Source organism: Tachyglossus aculeatus, chromosome 4 (genome assembly GCF_015852505.1).
Source record: "Tachyglossus aculeatus isolate mTacAcu1 chromosome 4, mTacAcu1.pri, whole genome shotgun sequence".
Classification (NCBI taxonomy): Eukaryota; Metazoa; Chordata; class Mammalia; order Monotremata; family Tachyglossidae; genus Tachyglossus; species Tachyglossus aculeatus.
Genome location: NC_052069.1, coordinates 26,597,592 through 26,617,027, shown reverse-complemented (window position 1 = coordinate 26,617,027; position 19,436 = coordinate 26,597,592). Strand labels below are relative to the sequence as shown.

The 19,436-nt window shown below is 44.5% G+C and overlaps 1 protein-coding gene and 1 non-coding gene across 2 annotated transcripts in view; one reads left to right on the top strand and one right to left on the bottom strand.

The window, feature by feature from the left end:
• The window catches only part of LOC119926741 (serine/threonine-protein kinase TNNI3K), a 413,409-nt gene that overhangs the window by 146,511 nt on the left and 247,462 nt on the right, over nucleotides 1-19,436 (bottom strand). The gene's annotated exons all lie outside the window — the stretch shown is intronic.
• Nucleotides 8,011-8,082, top strand: TRNAQ-UUG. The gene has a single exon. It is a non-coding gene; the product is annotated as a tRNA-Gln (tRNA).

The window sequence follows — 19,436 nt, the reverse complement described above, 5'->3', positions numbered from 1 at the left end:
TTAAATAATTCAAATTAAAATAGGACTACATTATCTTTCAAAAGAATCCTTATGAGAAACCTGTCCTTAATTTCAACCATCAGAAAGCAGCATAACCCTAGTGGATAGACAACGGACTGGGAGTCAGAAGGACCTGGGTTCTAAGCCGATTCTGTCACTTGAGTACTGTGTGACCTTGGGTAAGTCACTTCACTTCCCTGTGCCTCAGTTACCTCATCTGTAAAGTAGGGATTAAGATTGTGAGCCCCATGTGGGTCAGGGGTTGTGTCCAACCTGATTAGCTTGTACCTACTCCTGTGCTAAGTACAATGCTTGATAGATTCATGCAATCGTATTTATTGAGCACTTAACAATGCTTGGGAAGTACCAGTCGGCAACTTATAGAGATTCATTCATTCATTCATTCAATCGTATTTATTGAGCACTTACTGTGTGCAGAGCACTGTACTAAGCACTTGGGAAGTACAAGTTGGCAATGGTCAACGGTATAGAGACGGTCCCTACCCAACAGCGGGCTCACAGTCTAGAAGGGGGAGACAGATAACAAAACAAAACATATTAACAAAATCAAATAAATGGAATAGTAAATATGTACAAGTAAAGTAAGTAGAGTAATAAATCTGTACAAACATATATACAGGTGCTGTGGGGAGGGGAAGGAGGTAGGGCAGGGGGAATGGGGAGGGGGAGAGAAAGGAGGGGGCTCAGTTTGGGAAGGCCTCCTGGAAGAGGTGAGCTCTCAGTAGGGCTTTGAAGGGAGAAAGAGAGCTAACTTGGCAGATGTTTGGAGGGAGGGCATTCCAGGCCAAGGGAAGGATGTGGGCCGGGGGTCGACTGTGGGACGGGTGAGAACGAGGCCCAGTGAGGAGGTTAGCGGCAGAGGAGTGGAGGGTGCGGGCTGGGCTGGAGAAGGAAAGAAGGGAGGTTAGGTAGGCGGGGGCAAGGTGATGGACAGCTCTGAAGCAGAGAGTGAGGAGCTTTTGCTTGATGTGTAGGTTGATTGGTAGCCACTGGAGATTTTTGAGGAGAGGAGTAACATGCCCAGAGCGTTTCTGCACAAAGATGATCTGGGCAGCAGTGTGAAGTATAGCTTGAAGTGGGGCGATACAGGAGGATGGGAGATCAGAGAGGAGGCTGATTCAGTAATCCAGTCGGGTTAGGATGAGAGATTGAACCAGCAGGGCAGCGGTTTGGATGGAGAGGAAAGGGCGGATCTTGGTGATGTTGCGGAGGTGAGGCGGTCTCTACCCAATAACGGGCTCACAGTCTAGTAAGCACTTAACAAATACCATTATCATTATTATTATTATTACAAAATAATAATTATACTTGCAGTCAGGAGACCCAGGTTTTAATCTCTGCCACTGGCCTGCTGTGTGACACCTTGGCAAGTCACTTCACTTCTATATGCCTCAGTTTCAGCATCTGTAAAATGGGGATGCAATATTTGTTTTCTCTACCTCTTTGAACTAAATGTTTTACTTGCTAGCTAGTGGTCTCTGCACACAGTAAGTGCTCAATAAATATGATTGAATGAATGAATGAATAAATGAAAGGAACAGGCTGACCTGTTAGCCTGTATAGTACTCTTCCAAGTGTTTAGTACAGTGCTCTGTGTTGATTGAACACAAGACAGGAAGCGGGGGGTGGCTTAGTTTCCCACCTTTACATATCTGCAGTCTTTGATATGTACACACACATACGTACACCTGCTCATAGTCACATCTTTTAACCTTTCATTAGTGGTCTCAGATCTTCCTTCTACAGATAGTGTCTCAATGACTTCAGGTATTCTTACCTCACTGGGCTCCTGTTGACTCCTAAAGGACTCTCTATTCCCTTCTTTCATATCCTGTACCTCTGCTCCTGGATCCTTGGCCTTTCCTCAGCCCAGAGTTCTTGGGAAGGGAGTCTTTTGCACCACAAAATAAAAATGACCAAGTCACCAGCTCTGTGACAATTTTCAGCTCTCAGCTCTTGGACAGGTGGGGATCCTTCCAAACAATCAATCAATGGTCTTTATTAAACACTTTGTGCAGAGCACTGTACTAGACACTTGCATTCAGGACTGGCCAGTGAGGGGGCCTTTTCAGGAGTTAATAGGGGCTTTCTTTGGGTATTTGCATCTGGTTCCAAGGTCTTCTTGGGGTCCATCTTCAATCCATCTTTCTCTTTCCTTGAAGGCCATGGGAAGCACACTTGCACCCATATATACAACTCTGTTATATTGAACTCTCCCAAGCACTTAGTACAGTGGTCTGCACACAGAAAGTGCTCAATAAATTTCACTAATTCAATTCAATTCAATCATATTTATTGAGCGATTACTGTGTGCAGATCACTGTATTAAGTGCTTGGGAAGTACAAATTGGCAACAAATAGAGATGGTCCCTACCCAACAACGGGCTCACAGTCTAGAAGGGGGAGGCTGACAACAAAACAAAACAAGTAGACAGGTGTCAATACCATCAGAATAAATAGAATTATAGCTAAATATGCATCATTAATAAAATAAAGAGTAATAAATATGTACAAATATATACAAGTGCTTTGGGGAGGGAAGCGGGGAGGGCAGAGGGAGGGGGGGCGATGGGGAGGGGAGGAGGAGGAGGAGAGGAAAAAGAGGGGGCTAAGTCTGGGAAGTCATCCTGGAGGAGATGATCTCTCATTTGGTTTTGAAGAGAGGATGAGAGCTAGTTTGGTGGATGTGTGGAGGGAGGACATTCCAGGCCAGAGGTAGGACCTGGGCCAGGGGTTGATGGCAGGACAGGCGAGAACGAGGCCTAGTGAGGAGTTTAGTGGCAGAGGAGTGGCATATGTGGGCTGGGCTGTAGGAGAGAAGGGTGGTGAGGTAGGAGGGGGAGAGGTGATGGAGAGTTTTGAAGCTGAGAGTGAGGAGTTTTTGCTTGATTAGTGTCTCGTGTCTCTCTCCACTTCAATCCATACTTCATGCTGCTGCCCGGATTATTTTTGTCCAGAAACGCTCTGAGCATATTACTCCCCTCCTCAAAAATCTCCAGTGGCTACCAATCTATCTGCGCATCAGGCAGAAACTCCTCACCCTGGGCTTCAAGGCTCTCCATCACCTCGCCCCCTCCTACCTCACCTCCCTTCTCTCCTTCTACTGCCCAGCCCACAACCTCCACTCCTCTGCCGCTAATCTCCTCACTGTACCTCGTTCTCGCCTGTCCCACCGTCGACCCCCGGCCCACGTCATCCCCCGGGCCTGGAATGCCCTCCCTCTGCCCCTCCGCCAAGCTAGCTCTCTTCCTCCCTTCAAGGCCCTGCTGAGAGCTCACCTCCTCCAGGAGGCCTTCCCAGACTGAGCCCCTTCCTTCCTCTCCCCCTCGCCCCCCTCTCCATCCCCCCATCTTACCTCCTTCCCTTCCCCACAGCACCTGTATATATGTATATATGGTTGTACATATTTATTACTCTATTTATTTATTTATTTATTTATTTTACTTGTACACTTCTATCCTATTTATTTTATTTTGTTGGTATGTTTGGTTCTGTTCTCTGTCTCCCCCTTTTAGACTGTGAGCCCACTGTTGTGTAGGGACTGTCTCTATGTGTTGCCAATTTGTACTTCCCAAGTGCTTAGTACAGTGCTCTGCACATAGTATGCGCTCAATAAATACGATTGATTGATTGATTGATTGATTAGAAGGTTGACAGGCAGCCACTGGAGATTTTTGAGGAGGGGAGTGACATACCCAGAGCATTTCTGTAGAAAGATGATCTGGACAGCAGAGTGAAATGTAGACTGAAGCGGTGAGAGACTTGAGGATGGGAGATCAGAAAGGAGGCTGATGCAGTAATCCAGTCAGGATAGGATGAGATTGAACCAGCAATGTATTGGTCTGGATGGAGAGGAAAGGGCAGATCTTGGCGATGTTGTGGAGGTGAGACCAGCAGGTTTTGATGGCAGATTGGATGTGTGGGGTGAATGAGAGAGAGCAGAGTCAAGGATGACACCAAGGTAGCGGACTTGTGAGACGGGAAGGATGGTAGTGCCATCTACAGTTCTGGGAAAGTCAAGGAGAGGACAGGGTTTGGGAGGGAAGATAAGGAGCTCAGTCTTGGACATGCTGAGCTTTAGGCGGCGGGAGGACATCCAGGTGGAGATGTCCTGAAAGCAGGAGGAGATATGAGCCTGGAGGTAGGGAGAGAGATCAGGGGTGGAGATGTAGATTTGGGTGTCATCAGTGTAGAGATGATAGTTGAAGCCATGTGAGTGAATGAGTTCACCAAGGGAGTGAGTATAGATGGAGAACAGAAAGGAACCAAGAACTGACCACTGAGGAACCCCTACTGTAAGGGGATGGAAACTGATTGTCACTGATTAGTCACTGACTGACTAACCAGCTAAAAGAGAAGTAAGACACACATTCCCTTTCCTCAAAGAGTTTGCAATCTAATGACAGTCCCAGTGCCCTGTATCTCTGGGCCCACCGGACTTGCTCTTCTCTGTTTGGAACCATTGAAAAATGTCCCTATCTTCAGTTCAGCAAAGCCTGGAAGTTAATTTCTCTCTGCTCTGTTCCAAACCTTTTCTAGCATTGCTTCTGGTCTCCGTGAATCTATGGAGTCTGTCAAATATCTGCTCCCAGGCCCCTAGGGTAACCTTCCTGTGTCATCATTTGTCTCCAGAGCCAAACACTTAATAATTCCTTCTGACCCTGGAAGGGCTCCTCATCACGATAATGTTTTCAAGCCGCCACCCTAGCCATGATGACCTTACATGATGAAAGGCACATCGCTCACGGCATTCCTGGAAGGGAGCCACGGGTTAAATGAAGGGAAGCAATTAGGCTTCATTTTTAATCTCGTCACATTGCTAAAGTCATTAGTTTACAAACACAGCTGCCCGACGTGCCATCATTCAAAGCGAATGTGGGAATCTGCAGGTCGTGACAGCTCCGCAGGAGCAGTGGGTTTGGGGCTGGAACCTCAGGCATGTAGCAGAACTGTGAGCGTGTCCTCTGTAACCCGCGGCATCTGGGAACTTCAGGAGCTACCGGCTCGCAGTTAAAGTCCAACTCAACACTGAGACTTAGAAACTTGGATTCCAGATCCTGCAAAGGCATGTAATTCATTTCAAGCAGTTATCAGAAAAATGGGCACTCTGTTAGGCACAAGAAGATCAGATTAGAGATAACCACTGTCCCAACCTGGGTTCACAATCTAAGAAGCGGGGAGAGCAAGTATGAGGAAACTGAGTCACAGAGAGGTTGAGGGACTAGGGATATTTAGCAGATGTATGGCAGAGCTAGGACTGGAACTCAGGTCTACAGATTACCAGACAAATAGATTTCCACTAAACCACACAATCTCCCATATGTAAGGTGTTGGTTTAGATTCCTAAAGCTCGGGATAATTCACCTCTGAAGACGTCTGAGGTCTTCACAGCATCTGAGATCAACTTTTTGGAAATAATAATAATCATAATGGTATTTATTAAGTGCTTACTATGTGCCAAGCACCGTTCTAAGCATTGGGGAGGTTACAAGGTGATCAGGTTGTCCCACGGGGGGCTCACAGTTTTAATCCCCATTTTACAGATGAGGTAACCGAGGCACAGAGAAGTTAAGTGAATTGCCCAAAGTCACAGAGCTGACAATTGGCAGAGCCGGAATTTGAACCCGTGACCTCTGACTCCAAAGCCCATGCTCTTTCCACTGAGCCACACCGCTTCTCACTGTATCTCATCTTGGTAGCTCTCTAAAATCAAATGAGATATACCAATCACTATCATCATCCTAATGAGCTATGTTTGTTGAAATTCCTCAGGGCTGAACTCATTCATTCATTCAATCGTATCTATTGAGTGCTTACTATTTGCAGAGCACTGTACTAAGCGCTTGGAAAATACAATTCAGCAATACAGAGAGATAATCCCTGCCCACCATGGCTCACAGGGGAGTGACAAACATCAAAACAAGTAAGCAGGCATCAATAGTATCAATATAAATAAATAAGATTATACATATATACACATCAAAACAAATAAAAAGACATTAATATAAGTAAATAGAATTATAGATATAAACATATATACACAAGTACTGAGAGGCAGTAGGGCGGGAAGAGCTAAGGGAATGAATCAGGGTGATGGGGAGGGGAGAGGGAGCTGAGGAAAAACAGGCTTAGTTTGGGAAGGCCTCAGTGGCTAAGCTTAGCGAATTCACTTCTCTGGTGATCTGATCTATTGACATAGAATAATTTTCCTATTTGTTAAGCGCTTTTGATATGCCAAACATTGTACGAAGTGTTGGGGTAGATACAGGATAATTTTAGGTCCCACGTGAGGCTGACAGAGTAAATAGGAAGGAGAACAGGTATTGAATCCCCATTTTTCAGTGAGGCTCAGAGAAGTAAAGTGATTTGCCCAAGATCACACAGCAGGTAAATGGTGGAACAGGGATTAGAACCCAGGTCCTCTGTCTCCCATGTTGGCTGCTTAGTGACATCAAAGAATGATTAGGTTCTCAGGGAATGAGGACCACCCATGAAATGAGCCCATCGTGGGGAGTTATACAAAGGCAGATTCCCAGATCCTACTATATTATCTGATGCTTTGCCTTGACATATGGTTCATATTTTTGTGCTTGTAAATAGTTTTATGCCCATCGCTTCCTATCAAGTGTAAGCTACGTGTGGGCAGGGAATTTGTCTTGTGCTTCTCCTGTACTTCCTAAATGCTTAGTACAGTGCACCGCTTCCAGGTGGTATTCAGTATAAACAATTATTCCTATTGCTAGTAAGAATAATTCTGATGTGTATTAAATGCTTGCTAAGCCCTGGAATAGGGCTTAGTGAGATAATCAGGTCAGTCAACAGTCCCTGTTCCAAATGGGGCTCCCAGACTAAGAGGGAAAACAGGTACTTAATCCACATTTTTTACAAATAAGGAAATTGAGGCACAGAGAAGCTAAATGACTGGACCAGACAGCAGGCAAATGGCAGAGCCAGGAATAAAACCCAAGTCCTCTGACTCCCAAACCTATTCTTTCCCCTGGGCTCTGCTACTACTAATCAGACAGTCAGTGATACTTACCAAGTTCTTGGGATGTGAGCCCACTGTTGGGTAGGGACTGTCTCTATATGTTGCCAATTTGTACTTCCCAAGCGCTTAGTACAGTGCTCTGCACATAGTAAGCGCTCAATAAATATGATTGATGATGATGATGATGATAATAAGCAGCTGTGAGAGGCAGGCATGATCTCTGCCCAAAGAGGAGTTTACCATCTAAAGGGATTACTATTCATTCAATCATATCTATTGAGTGCTTACTATGGGCAGAGCTCTGTACTAAGCACTTGGGAGAGTACAATACAACAATAAACAGATGCGTTCCCTGCCCACAACTTTACTACTACTACAAATGCTACCACTACTACTACTATTACCACTACTCTGACCTGAATTTATGTTCCTGAGTCCCATAATGTTACTCACAGGCCGGGAAGATCTATCCCAAGGCCCCTTTTAGGTTTCTGGCTGAGGCAGTTTGGACTCTGAGGACTTGTGTAATGCCAAAAATATTTAGTATCACTATCACCTTTCCTTATAATTTCAAGGAATGGTCTATTCCTTCTATCCCCACTTTTTTTTTCTCATACGCTGAATGTTCATATTCGCTTTTAAGCTCTTGGATTTATAACACTCCTTTCTTAGAGATGGAGTGAGAAACCTTCCAAGCCTTCCTCACTTTTCAGAACCACCCTTGTGACTCCAAACTGACTTCCTCCTCCTCTTTCCAAGGTCTGGTTGTTAAATCACCCTCCTGATATCCAGGCCTCACGCATTCCTGTCTCCTCCCCAGCATCTCCGGGGGAGTCAAAGCTATAACAAAATTTCCTCAGAAAGGAACGATTCTAGAGAAATCTCAGAATAGCACCACCAAAGGCGTGCCATGTTCTGTGAACTAACTTTTGACCAGCAGCGATTAGGTTTAACAGTTCACGTCGGAGGTCCAAGAGATGAGGGGAGGCAGATTAAAGAGTGGTTCCATGGTGTAATGGTTAGCACTTTGGACTTTGAATTCAGTGATCCAAGTTCAAATCTTGGTGGGACCTTTGTCTTAGAGAAGCAGCGTGGCTCAGTGGAAAGAGCACGGGCTTGGGAGCCAGAGGTCAAGGGTTCTAATCCATTCTATTTATTCTATTCTATTTATTTTATTTTGTTAGTATGTTTGGTTTTGTTCTCTGTCTCCCCCTTTTAGACTGTGAGCCCACTGTTGGGTAGGGACTGTCTCTATATGTTGCCAATTTGTACTTCCCAAGCGCTTAGTACAGTGCTCTGCACACAGTAAGTGCTCAATAAATACGATTGATGATGATGATGATGATAATCCAGCCTCCGCCACATGTCTGCTGTGTGACCTTGGGTAAGTCACTTAACTTCTCTGAGCCTGTTACCTCATCTGTAAAATGGGGATGAAGACTGTGAGCCCCACGTGGGACAACCCGATCATCTTGCATCCCCCCAGTGCTTAGAACAGTGCTTTGCACATAGTAAGTGCTTAACAAATGCCATCATTATTACTAAAACATTGTTTATGAACTTTCCTACATTGAGCGTTTAATTTCAGTGAACTCTTGGAAATTGTAGCAACCGATAACTCCAATAAATGCAAAGGATTGAGGAACCTTGACTTTTTCTAAAACAAACTTAAGACTGTCAGTGGAGGTATATTTGAAGGCTTATTGCTAAAGCTGCTGGATTTGTCCAATAACCACTGGGACTAAGGATGTGAATTATGAGATTTTTATTGCGTTAAACCCATTTATTGAGGGTAATGTAAAAAAAAAACCCACTTCACTCTACTTACAATGGGTTCAGGATCAAGAAATGCAAAGGGTATGGTGATAATAATAATGATGGTATTTGTTAAGCACTTACTATGTGCCAAGCACTGTTCTAAGTGCTGGGGTTGAGACAAGGTAATGAGGTTGTCCCACGCGAGGCTCACAGTCTTAATCCCCATTTTACAGATGAGGTAACTGAGGCACAGAGAAGTTAAGTCACTGTCCCAAAGTCACACAGCTGACAAATGGCAGAGTCGGGATTAGAACTCATGACCTCTGATTCCCAAGCCTCTGCTCTTTCCACTCAATTAATGACTAAATAAACTTATATAAACTTCTAGACTGTGAGCCTACTGTTGGTTAGGGACTGTCTCTATATGTGGCCAACTTGTACTTCCCAAGCGCTTAGTACAGTGCTCTGCACACAGTAAGTGCTCAATAAATATGATTGATTGATTATATGCACACACACCCACACCCACACACAAATACTATTGATTTTGAGAGCACCACAAATAAGCTCTTAGAATCAAACTGGAATTTCAGTTGCTCTATATAGTTTCAATTATTTCTCACCCAACGCAGAAGAGCATAACCTCACCAAGACTCCAAGGTGAAATAAAAGCATAGCTAAACAGTGTCGATGTTGAAACTGCAATCTGGGTGTTACCAGGGTACACTAGTGTCAGCGTATTACATATGTCATGTTTGTCATATTTTAGCTTAATGAAGGGAAAATCAAAACCAGCTATGAGGTTAGGAAAGGGAGTAATTGCTGGATAGTTTTTATTTTGAGAACACATTTGCAAAGGGAAGATAGGGTTTTACCACCAGAGAGTTGAATTGCAGATCTTGTATACGAGCTCGAGAGAAAAATGTTGGGGAGCCCATTAATCATCTGAGCTTCAGAATGGTAGTTTTAGAAGTGAGGAGAGTGGGACATGAGGACCAACGTGAAATACCGTTCCAAAACTGGAGATGCATCAGGACTGATCTGGTGCCGTGATGGGGGAACGAAGGAATCGACCTACACTGGTCCTTGAAAGAGCTGGTTTGCGTATAAAACTGAAGGCTGAATGCTGTGTACATAACGCTAAGGGGAGGATTCCCTGGTGCCTTTTTCTGGTCCCATTGGATTCTAAAAAGGCAATGGAGATGTAGGACTGGATGAATGATTTCTCCATTTATGTATCTCTGAGGGCCCCGTGGACAGAGTAATCCCAGGTCTTGATTTCTTCATTTCCACTGGCCCACATACCTGGAGTAACGTTCATAACCATAATTTATTTCTTTACATTAGTGTATCTCTCCCTCTGGAGACTGTAAGCACACTATCAATAGAAGGGGTGGCATCAGTACTTTTGCATTGTTAGGAAAGGAATTTTCTTTGAGAAGATATTATCTGAAAAGAGTTTACCTTATATACTTGCACGCTATCTCTCTCTCTAGACTAGAAGCTCGTTATGGGCAGGGAACGTGTCTGCTAATTCTGTTGTATTGTACTCTCCCAAGTGCTTAGTACGGTGCTCTGCACATAGAAAGTGATTTATTAAAGAAGCATCATGGCCTAGTCGATAGAGCATGGCCCTGAGTCAGAAGGACCTTCCTTCATTCATTCATTCAATCGTATTTATTGAGCGCTTACTGTGTGCAGAGCACTGTACTAAGCACTTGGGAAGTACAAGTTGGTAACATATAGAGGCGGTCCGTACCCAACAGCGGGCTCACAGTCTAGAAGGGGGAGACAGGCAATGAAACAAAACATATTAACAAAATAAAATAAATATAATAAATATGTACAAGAAAAATAGAATAATAAATATGTACAAATATATACATATATACAGGTGCTGTGGGGAGGGGAAGGAGGTAAGGAGGGGAGATCAGGAGGGGGAGAGGAAGGAGGGGGTAGTCAATCATATTTATTGAGCGCATACTGTGTGCAGAGCACTGTACTAAGCACTTGAAAGAGTGATGATAATAATGGTATTAAGTGCTGACTATGTGTCAAGCACTGTTGTAAGTGCTGGAGTAGATACAAGCTAATCAGGTTGAACCCACATGGGGCTCACAGTCTTAATCCCCATTTTCCAGATGAGGTAACTGAGGCCCAAAGAAGTGTGTGTGTCTACCAGATTATGTTGGAATGGTGCATCCTGACAATTGGGTCCAGTGGGGTCACATTAGTAAAGACAATCTGTTGTAAGCCATGATCCTTTTGTGTGGCCCCTTTGCTAATGGCTACCTCATGGGACAGTCCCGTTACCCTAGCAGATTGACAGTCACAGAAGTCTTCATAGTATTCTATCATAGTTAAGAAAATAAACATTTATAATAACTGCATCTGCGGCATCGATCAATCAATCATATCTATTGAGGGCTTAGTGAGTGCAGAACACTGTGCTAAGCTCTTGAGAGAATACAACAGAGTTGTAGACACATTCTCTGCCCATGACATGAAATTTAAGTCTCAGCTCCCCAACTCAACCTCCAGATTTTCTGATGTTGGCAGGAGAAATAAAAGGGATGAGAATCCCATCAGGTAATTTGTCTAATGGTGCAAAGTCATCTCTGTCATTTGCTATCTTCCTTCCCAAACCCTGTCCGTTCCCTGACTTTCCCATCACTGTTGACGGCACTACCATCCTTCCCGTCTCACAAGCCCGCAACCTTGGTGTCATCCACGACTCCGTTCTCTCATTCACCCCACACATCCAATCTGTCACCAAAACCTGCTGGTCTCAATTCCACAACATCGCCAAGATCTGGCCTTTCCTCTCCATCCAAACCGCTACCTTGCTGGTTCAATCTCTCATCCTATCCCGACTAGATTACTGCATCAGCCTCCTCCCTGATCTCCCTTCCTCCTGTCTCTCCCCGCTTCAGTCTTTACTTTACTCTTTTAGACTGTGAGCCCACTGTTGGGTAGGGACTGTCTCTATATGTTGCCATCTTGTACTTCCCAAGCGCTTAGTACAGTGCTCTGCACACAGTAAGCGCTCAATAAATACAATTGATTGATTGATTTACTCTACTGCCCGGATTATTTTAGAGAAGCAGCTTGGCTCAGTGGAAAGAGCACGGGCTTTGGAGCCAGAGGTCATGGGTTCAAGCCCTTGCTCTGCCGATTGTCAGCTCTGTGACTTTGGGCAAGTCACAACTTCTCTGTGTTCCAGTTATCTCATCTGTAAAATGGGGAATAAGACTGTGAACCCCCTGTGAGACAACCTCATCACCCTGTAACCTCCCCAGCCCCCGCCTTACCTCCTTCCCCTCCCCACAGCACCTGTATATGTGTATATATGTTTGTACATATTTATTACTCTATTTATTTTATTTGTACAAATTTATTCTATTTATTTTATTTTGTTAATTTGCTTTGTTTTGTTGTCTGTCTCCCCCTTCTAGACTGTGAGCCCGCTGTTGGGTACGGACCATCTCTATATGTTGCCAACTTGTACTTCCCAAGTGCTTAGTACAGTGCTCTGCACACAGTAAGCACTCAATAAATATGATTGAATGAATGACTGAATGAATGAACAGTGCTTTGCACATAGCAAGCACTTAATAAATGCCATTATCATTATTATTGTTATTATCTTTGTACAGAAATGCTCTGGGCATATCACTCCCCTCCTCAAAAATCTCCAGTGGTTGCCTGTCAACCTACGAATCAAGCAAAAACTCCTCACTCTCGGCTTCAATGCTCTCCATCACCTCACCCCCTCTTACCTCACCTCCCTTCTCTCCTTCTCCAGCCCAGCCGGCACCCTCTGCTCCTCTGCCGCTAATCTCCTCACCGTGCCTCGTTCTCTCCTGTCCGGCCATCAACCCACAGCCCACGTCCTCCCCCTGGCCTGGAATGCCCTCCCTCCACACAGCCGCCAAGCTCGCTCTCTTCCTCCCTTCAAAGCCCTACTGAGAGCTCACCTCCTCCTGGAGGCCTTCCCACACTGAGCCCCCTCCTTCCTCTCTCCCTCCTCCCCCTTCCCATCCCCCCCACGTTTCCTCCTTCCACTCCCCACAGCACCTGTATATATGTATATATGTTTGTACGTATTTATTATTCTATTTATTTATTTATTTTATTTGTACATATTTATTATATTTATTTTATTTTGTTAATATGTTTTGTTTTGTTGTCTGTCTCCCCTTTCTAGACTGTGAGCCCACTGTTGGGTAGGGACCGTCTCTATGTGTTGCCAACTTGTACTTCCCAAGTGCTTAGTACAGTGCTCTGCACACAGTAAGCGGTCAATAAATATGATTGAATGAATGAATGATTGATGATAATATTGATAATAATTATGATATTTGTTAAGCACTTACTTTGTGTAAGCTTACTGTATTACATACTGTGATGGATAAGAGAAAATTGGGTTGGACATAGCCCGTGTCCCACACAGGGATCACAGTCTCAATTCCCATTTTACAGATGAGGTAACTGAGGCACAGAGAAGTGAAGTGACAAGCCCAAGGCCACGTGGCAGAGAAGTGGCAGAGGCCGGATTAGAATCTGACTTCCAGGCCTGGGCTCTACACTACACTAGAGAAGCAGTGTGGCTCAGTGGAAAGAGCCCGGGCTTGGGAGCCAGAGGTCATGGGTTCTAATCCCAGCTCTGCCACTTTTCAGCTGTGTGACTTTGGGCAAGTCACTTCACTTCTCTGGGCCTCAGTTACCTCATCTGCAAAATGGGGATTAAAACTGTGAGCCCCAGGTGGGGCAACCTGATCACCTTGTATCCCCCCAGCGCTTAGAACAGTGCTTCGCACATAGTAAGCGCTTAACAAATGCCATCATCATTATTATTATTACAACAGGCTGCTGATGGTTGAGGACGGTGTATTCATTCTCATCCTGCCACTGACGGGCTTATCCTCTCAGGACTTTGAAGGGGTCTATGTACTGGCAGCAGGATGAGGATATGGAGATATTATCATCATCAATCGTATTTATTGAGCGCTTACTGTGTGCAGAGCACTGTACTAAGCGCTTGGGAAGTACAAGTTGGCAACACATAGAGACAGTCCCTACCCAACAGTGGGCTCACAGTCTAAAAGGGGGAGACAGAGAACAAAACCAAACACACTAAAAAAATAAAATAAATAGAACAGATATGTACAAGTAAAATAAATAAATAAATAGATCTTAGAAGTGGGATACTACCTGAAAGTCCCCAAAATGTTTGCTACAGAGAAATGGTGCAGGCCTAGCTAACACAATTTGGTGCGGAGCATTTGACCAGCTCAGAGGAAGACTGGAGCTAAAACAATCCAGTCTGCTGAAAAGTACCCTCTAAATGACACTCCTCAGAATAGTCTCAAGAAAGACATCGGACTATAGAGGGAGAGCAGCGGGGAGAACAAAAGGGAAATCTTAGGGCTTAACAGAGCAGAAATCAAGTGTGTATTTGTGCCTGGCAAATTCCCTGTGAAGAGACCCTGAAGCAGGTGAACTTGGAGACGTCAAGTCAAGCGGGGCTCTCGTAGAAAGGCACAGCAGAGAGGATCACTGTGCTTTATCAGCCGTCAGGTTTGATGGAGTTAAGCAAAGCAGCCTCAGACTCTGACCCCTCCATGACACGGGGCCGGGCTAACTCTATCTCTGAGAAGCAGAAGTTTCACTTCTGCACTGCTTCAGCCTCCAAGGGGTTTCAACTTCTCACCTCTTAGATGATGCCATAAATGAATGTACAAAAGGAACCGCTTCAAGGATATTCAGTTTGCATCTCTGCATGGAGCTGGGATTTGTAATATCCCTAAGAGGAGCTCAGGGGAGGGAAAGGGCTCATCCACAATACTAATCTGAACTCCTTTCTATCGGGCCTTGATTTTCCCCAAGAGCACACCAAAGGACCAAACACCCACCTCTCTGCAAAAGAGGAGGATTAAGAAGTTTACCAAAAAGTGTCTTCCATCAAGGGCACTTTGAAATTTCAAAGGAAAGTGAGGCATGTTGAAAAGCTCCCTCGAGAAGCATTCATTCATTCATTCAATCGTATTCATTGAACGCTTACTGTGTGCAGAGCACTGTACTAAGCGCTTGGGAAGTACAAATCAGCAATAAAAGCAGGCAGTGTGTCTGGTTTCCCATGAGATTGGCAGGATGTTTGTTTTTTCATACCCAGTCCCAGGCAAGAGAAGGTCTTCTGGGAACCACTAAAATGCAAGTCACCAACTGTGAGCTTAGGAAGAAAATGTGTGGTCCCCATGCTCTATAATTTCACGGGAATTTTTCAACTCTTTTCCTCCTGTGGGGCCTGAGTAGCTTAGTGGAAATTGTGTGAGTATGGAGGCAGGGGATCTGGGTTCTAATCCTGCCTCTGCCTCTTGCCTTCTGCAACACCGTGGCAAGCCACTTAACTACTCTATATCTAAGGTCCCTCTCTTGTCAAATGGGGTAATTGATGGCATTTTATTAAGCGCTTACTATGTGCAAAGCACCGTCCTAAGCGCTGGGGAGGTTACAAGGTGATCAGGTTGTCCCATGGGGGGCTCACAGTCTTCATCCCCATTTTACAGATGAGGGAACTGAGGCCCAGAGAAGTTAAGTGGCTTGCCCACAGTCACACAGCTGACAAGTGGTGGAGCCGGGATTTGAACCAATGACCTCTGACTCCAAAGCCCGTGCTCTTTCCACTGCGCCACACTGCTTCTCTAAAAAGGCTGCCCTCCTTCCTCCTTAGACTGTGAGCCAATCTGGGACAGGGACAGGGATTTGGGACAGTTATTCTGTCTGCCCTGATTATTTTGTATCTAACCAAGTGCTTGAAAATTACAAATAAAATGTTATTATTATTAACTTGTTTTCATCCCACTGTCTTCCTTCCACCCCTCCAAAGGAGGCCTATAACTGACCACCAAATTTAAACTCTTTAAATAATAATAATAATAGTGTTTGTTGAGCACTTATTACCTGACAGACACTGTACTAAGTGCTGGGTTAGATACAAGATAAACAGGTTGGACATAGTCCCTGTCCCACATAGGGTTCACAGTTTTAAGCCCCATTTTATTCATTCATTCATTCACTCATATTCACTGAGCACTTACTGTATGCAGAGCACTGTACTGTGAGAAGCAGCGTGGCTCAGTGGAAAGAGCATGGGCTTTGGAGTCAGAGGTCATGGGTTCAAATCCCGGCTCCACCTCTTGTCATCTGTGTGACTTTGGGCAAGTCACTTGACTTCTCTGTGCTTCAGTTACCTCATCTGTAAAATGGGGATTAAGTCTGTGAGCCCCATGTGGGACAACCTGATCACTTTGTAACCTCCCCAGTGCTTAGAACAGTGTTTTGCACATAGTAAGTGCTTAATAAATGCCATCATTGTTATCACTAAGCACTTGGGAAGTACAGGTCAGCAACATAGAGAGGGTCCCTACCCAACAATGGGCTCACAGATGAGGTATTAGAAGCGCAGAGAGGTTAAGTGACTTGCCTAAGGTCACACAGCAGACAAGTGAAGGAGCCAGGATTAGAACCCAGATTCTTCTGAATCCCAGGCCTGTGTTCTACCTGACAGGCCACATCGCTTTTTCTGCCCCTTTCCTCGGTCAGCCTCTCCAAGACCATCTGAGCCCACTGGATCTGACTTACACAGCAGTCCGCTACCATTCCTTCCCCCGCCCGACGCCTCCCGATCAATAAGACTGTGAGAACCGATTAGAGGATGGGGCCTCTGAGTGCCCTGCCAAACAATCCTTTCAAGTGGTGAAATACCATCAAAAGAGGTTCCCCAGGGATCACTCATTTATTTGGTCTAGCAAATGGTGATTCATCATGTACCCCTGTCAGGACATCTTTATTTGAATGTCCCGCTGACACCTCAGGCTCAACATTTCTGAGACTGAACTCCTTACATTCCTTCCCAAAACTCTTCTCCCTACCAGTTTCAAGGTTAAAAGCACCCTCACCCTCCCTGGACATCATCCTGGACTCCTCTCGATGTTTTAACCCCATCTTCGGTTCCCACATCCCATTCAGTTCTTCCTCCACATCATTTCCAGGATTTACCCCTTCCTCTCCATCCAAAGGTCCACCACTCTGGTCGACACACTTGCTAAATCCTGGCTTAACTACCATTTCCTCCTCACTGACTTTCCTGCCTCCAGCCTCTCCCCTCTGCATACATCATTCTGATACCTGGATGATTATTCTCAAACAACATTCCCTGTACATCTCCTCATTCCTCAAACCTCCCAATGGTTGCCCATCTTTCTCTTTATCAAGCAGAAACTCATGATCGCTGGCTTTAAGGCATCCAATCAATTTTCTACCTCCTAACTATCCTCAAACTTCTCTAACTACATCCCAGCTCAAGTCTTTCATTCATCTCAAACCAAACTACTCACTCAGATCCCATTCTCATCTCTCACATTTTCAATCCCTTGTTAATACCCCCACTCAATAAGTCAATCGATCGTACTTATTGAGCACCGACTGTGGGCAGAAAACTGTACAAAACACTTGGGAGAGTACCATATAAGAGAGTTGGTGAACACATTCTTTGCTCACAATGAGCTTGCAGTCCAAAGGGGGATACAGACATTAAAATAAATTAATAAATTATGACTAGGTATGGAAATACCATGGGGCTGAGGGAGGGGTGAAAAACCAAGTGAAAGGGTGATGCCGAAGGGTGTGGTGGAAGAGGAAGTGAGGGCTTAGTAGGTGTAGGCCTCTTGCAGATTTGCCTTTAATAAGGCTTTGAAGGTGGGGAAAGTATTGGTCTATCGCATATGAAGAGGGAGGGCGTTCCACACCAGAGGCAGGATGTGGGTGAGTGGTCGGCAGTGAGATAGATGAGACTGAGGTACAGTGAGTAGGTTGGCATTATTGGAGCGAAGTTGAGTGGACCGAGTTGCCATAGGAAATCAAGGAAGTAAGGTAGGAGGGGGCAAGGTGAATGATGTAGAAATTGATGGGTAATGACAGAAGATTCTTGAGATGTGGAGAAACATGGGCTGAATGGTTTTATAGAAAAGTGATCCGGGCAGCAAAGTGAAATATGGTTTGGAGTCAGGAGAGACAGGATGCCGGAAGGAAGCTGATACAGAAAACAAGTGGGGGCAGGATAAGTGCTTGGGTTAATGTGGTAGCAGTTTGGATGAAGAGGAAATCTGTCCTTCATGCTCAGCAGGACACCACTTTCTCCATCCTCATTCATTCATTCATTCAATTGTATTTATTGAGCACTGACTGGAGAATACAGTACAACAATAAACAGACACGTTCCCCACCCACAACGAGCTCACAGTTTAGAGGGGGAGACAGACGTTATTATACATGAATAAATAAATAAATTACAGATATAGACATATATGCTGTGAATCCCATTTGAAATTACATCTTCCCCAAGGCCTTCAATAATTAATATCTCATCTCCTGAGCATCAGTGTCCCTCAACCGCCATTTCAACACTTCCATACCATACTACTTGAGACTTGGGTGCTAACCCAATACAGTAACACTTTTGTACATAACTTTATACTCTATTATTTTGAATAATAGTTTCATATAATATGCTCTATTGCTTTAGTGTGTGAGTTTACACTGCAAACTCACAGAGGCCAGGGATAGTGCCTACTAATTCCTTTGTACTCTCTCAATCACTCAGAATTGAGCTTTGCCCATGGTAGATACTCAATTAATTGATTGATGTACACTGATATTTAAAATTCCTTTAATTCCATAAATATCAGAATTAATCCAGCAATCAATAGTATTTATTGAGCACTTATGATTAAATATAGAGAGCTGTTCTAGTGTTTGGGAGACTGCTTTGTTGTCTGTTTCCCCCTTCTAGACTGTGAGCCCATTGTTCGGTAGGGACCATCTCTATATGTTGCCAATTTGTACTTCCCAAGCGCTTAGTACAGTGCTCTGCACACAATAAGTGCTCAATAAAAACGACTGAATGAATTAGCAGTCATGTTCCCTTCCCACAGCAAGCTTACAGTCTAGAGAGGGAGATGGATGTTAATATAAATAAAAAAGTAATTTCTAATATATAATTTAAAGGCATATACACAATTGCTGTGGGGATAGGGGGCAAAGAATAAGTATTAAAAGGTAGACCTTGGGAGCAGACAGAAAATACATACAAGATGTATGGCCTCGGTGGGGTTATGGTGTAATGATGGTAAAGACTGGTAGATAAATTCATTCATTCATTCATTCAATCGTATTTATTGAGCGCTTACTGTGTGCAGAGCACTGGATTAAGCGCTTGGGAAGTACAAGTTGGCAACATATAGAGACGGTCCCTACCCAACAACAGGCTCACAGTCTAGAAGGCAGAGACAGACAACAAAACAAAACATGTGGACAGGTGTCAAGTGATCAGAAAAAATAGAAGTAAAGCTAGATGCACATCATTAAGAAAATAAATAGAATAGTAAATATGTACAAGTAAAATAAATAGAGTAATAAATCTGTACAAACATGCATACAGGTGCTGTGGGGAGGGGAAGGAGGTAGAGCAGGGGGGATGGGGAGGAGGAGAGGAAGGAGGGGGCTCACGACTATACAGTTAAGCAGAGTGGCTTAGCAGAAAAAGCAGGGGCCTGAGAGTCAGAAGGACCTGGGTTCTAATCCTGGCTCTGCCACATGTCTGCTACGT